This window comes from Seriola lalandi, unplaced genomic scaffold (assembly GCF_002814215.2).
Source record: "Seriola lalandi dorsalis isolate HSWRI2012SDOR001 ecotype SW California unplaced genomic scaffold, Sedor1 jcf7180002050048, whole genome shotgun sequence".
NCBI lineage: Eukaryota > Metazoa > Chordata > Actinopteri > Carangiformes > Carangidae > Seriola > Seriola lalandi.
This window is the reverse complement of record NW_019520601.1, coordinates 23,668-25,190: the sequence shown is the minus strand read 5'-3', so window position 1 is coordinate 25,190 and position 1,523 is coordinate 23,668. Positions and strand designations below refer to the sequence as shown.

The 1,523-nt window shown below is 44.9% G+C and overlaps 1 pseudogene across 1 annotated transcript in view; it reads left to right on the top strand.

Moving 5' to 3' along the window:
- LOC111649158 (slit homolog 1 protein-like) overlaps positions 1-1,523 on the top strand; it is a 25,308-nt pseudogene that overhangs the window by 167 nt on the left and 23,618 nt on the right. Inside the window, exon 2 of the transcript XR_015436682.1 lies at positions 7-78. The product of XR_015436682.1 is annotated as a slit homolog 1 protein-like (transcript). The remainder of the gene's footprint in view (positions 1-6; positions 79-1,523) is intronic.

Sequence of the window (1,523 nt, the reverse complement as noted above, 5' to 3'; positions counted from 1 at the left end):
ATCCAGTCGTCTGAACAAGAACCGCCTCAGCCAACTGCCGGAGCTGCTGTTCCAGAAGAACGAAGCTTTGTCTCGACTGTGAGTACGAACTCTGAAACCTCTGCGCTCTCTCACAGCCGCTCTCCTGCATCTGACATCTGAACCCTGCAGCCTTTCCTTTACTGCTCCCTCTGCCCTACATCCTGCAGGAGCACCACTCACCAGGTTCTGGTCACAGTTCGTGTTGACGACACATAAAATCACAGAGTGTTTGTGGTGATTACGGATTCTGATTCAATGAGGAGAATAAACAATAATAATTTTAAAGAGGAGAAAATGAGAGAAATATTGCCCTGTGTCACGACCTATCCACAGCTGAGCTCTTGTATCTTTCCATTCACAGTTTTCCCAACAATTTCATAAACTTTTTTTTATTTTTAAACATTTTTTTTCTTGCTTTTCTCTGTGCAAATTGCAGCCTGCAATTTAGGGGTATAGGATTTTAGGTTATATTTTATAGCCATCAAACCCTGTGATTGTTCTGCCTCTCCGACGAAGCTCACTGTTTATCTGGGGCACTTTGTGTGCAAGGGATGTGGTGCGCATGTTTGTGTTTAGTGTGAGTGTGTTGGAGAGAGGCATTTTTACTTAGGGAGGACTGGTAGTTAGGGAGAAACCAGCAGTGAGAGGAGGAGTAACAAGATGTTGGACTGGACTTTCTCTGTGGCTTTATTGTTCCTTTCATCGATTGTCTGTTGGTTTACTTTACACAGGGCTGGGCGATCTGCCCCCAAGATCCTATTACAGTCTTTCTGGGTAGAATCCACCATCTGATTCACGAGTATCTCTCCAGGTTTAGTTTTGAACGCTCGTGATCACATGACTAGTTGTGCATGTTGGTTGCCTGGACGCAATCAAGAGCTAAAGACCCAACTCACACATCTCTGTATCCTCTTTCCGCTCTGATTTTATTGTGAAAGTCCTGAGCAGAAGCCGCTACTCTTGTCCCACAATGCTGCGTTCACACTTGTGAGTATTTGTTAACTATTCATGAGGTGCTGTATGTTCTGTAAGCTCATCCCGCAGACTGTAACTCCTCCGTCTTGCTGCGGCTGGTGACGGTGGTTCTTGTTCTGCTCAGGTGGAGAACTGCTTCATGTGCTGCTACGCCGAGCTCACAGGAGGCCGCCGAGCAAAACGACGACCGCCGCCATCAGCTGCGGTTAGCGCGCTAGCTGTTTAACAGTCGACCAGTGGGCTGATGAGCGGCTTTTAAAACGCAATATCTAAATATCTTAATGTACTTTTAATCTGAATAGTAGATCACATGCAAAAATCAGATCGTCCACGATGTTGGATAAAGTTTCATTTGATTTATTCTGCAACCTCCTGCACCACGCAGTACACCCACTGTTTATGGCATTATATCATTATACATTTGAACTGCACATTAGCTCATAATAAGAAACTCTGAAATTGGTTCTGTTTTCAGTAATAAACCGTCACGTACACGCTGGAGTGACTGAGTTATTTCCTGCAGCTTC